Below are 1,837 nucleotides of genomic sequence, written 5' to 3' on the forward strand. Positions count from 1 at the left end.
ATCTTAAGGGCGGAGGGTCCCACCAGCCTCTCTCAACACTGACTCTTGGGCGTCGCCGGGAAGCGATCACTATTCACTACACAGAGCTGGACCTCCCAAACCTCTCCCTGGAATGAAAACTACACGCCTGAGCAGAGTTGAGCGCCGCCAGCCATGCAGTTAGCAATTAAGTGAAGCGTCTTTCTTATCCATAGGGTCGCTGTTTATCTATAGATCCTGTACGTGCAGTGAGAGCAAGCAGGCAAACTCGTCCTATTGACACGTTGACTGCTTCATTGTGAGCTTGTACCACTTCGGGCCGAGGAGAAGACGAGTGTTGGCGTGCGCGGCAGAGACAAGAGGACAGGACGGACGGTAACGAATGTGACGAGCGGCGATCAAGAGACAAGCCACGACAGCTGCATCACTTACCCGGGGAAAAAATCATTGAAGCCACAGGATGGACAGGGACAAGGAGGGACTTGGCCTGAAGGATGCTAGCAGTGGTGGTGGTGGTGGTGGTGGTGGTAGACGCCTCCTTGTTAGACAGTAACGCCCTAGCAGGTAGAGAAACATTTTACGCCTCTCTCTTCTGGCCGCCTCTTCTTCCCTTCCTCCGCCTCTTCAGTTCTATATTTACCCAGCACTCCCCTACACCATACTACGCCACCACGCCGTCTCTCCACTCCTCCACTCGCGCCCAGCTGTTTATGATCAGCGGCGGCCTTATCAGCCAGCCAGACCTGGAGAGTTAAAGGCCAGGCATCTGATAGGCGGTGAGGAATGGCGCATGGCAGCCGCGGTGATGCCCGAGGAGGGAGGGAGTGGCCGGGAGCCTCACGCGAGACGCACATCACTCAGCCGGATCTATGAGAGGAAGGAGCAGCGGATGGGAGAGGCCGTGCGTTATGGCGAGGCCTCCCATTCCTGCCTGGCGTGTGAGAGAGCCATTTTTTTCACCTTCATCTTCCTTTATTCGTCTATCTGTCGTTTCCACAAGCAAGTCAATCTTAAATCTTTACATTTCTTATGTTCCATTTGAAAATAGTAAACAGACAAACAAACAACCACTCTTACTGTAGCTGCGTCGCCACGTCAGCTCACTTTATGAATAGAACAGGAAGACAATATGGGCGTGTAACATCCTGCCCACAGGTGTCCATATTGGCATAAATCAATGGAATATTTCATCTCCCGTCCCCGGCACGGCGTCCCGCACACACCACACACACCATCGTCCATCGCCACCCCGCGGCTCACAACACTCACCACCGATCAAAACTAAACATTAATTAAACGAGAGAAAAAAAAAAAAATAACCAAGTGGTGTGTTTGTTCTTCAATTTGGACGAGAAAAAAATATCTTGAATAACGTTGTAGCGAAGTATACCACATGAGATTTCAGCGTAAACACTCCAAAGTTAACGAAAAAATGTTTAAGTTCTGTTACAGCACACTGACTTGTACTTTACATACCTCCACCGATCATTATGACTGTGCATTGAACTAAATTACGGTGTTCATTATCTACACCAACACGCCTTTGCATTACTTTCATTGTTATTATCATTCAGAGTTAAGTATTATACTACTGACGGTCCAGAAGGCACTGAGGACACATTCCCCTCCATTTATTCCCCCTTCTGCCTTCCCGCGTGGTCCAAACACCCACGCAGCTCCCTCCACCGCAGTGACAGCGCACTGACTTATGGCTCAACCTTCAGCCAGGAATCCAGACACGACAACGGCGGCGGCGACACCTCCACTTGGCGCCCACTGCTTGAGTCAGCTCACCCTAAACCAAATAGGCAACAATTCATCGCCTTTCAGCACGCAAACGCAAGACAGATTTGTTCTT

This window comes from Portunus trituberculatus, chromosome 39, assembly GCF_017591435.1.
Source record: "Portunus trituberculatus isolate SZX2019 chromosome 39, ASM1759143v1, whole genome shotgun sequence".
Classification (NCBI taxonomy): Eukaryota; Metazoa; Arthropoda; class Malacostraca; order Decapoda; family Portunidae; genus Portunus; species Portunus trituberculatus.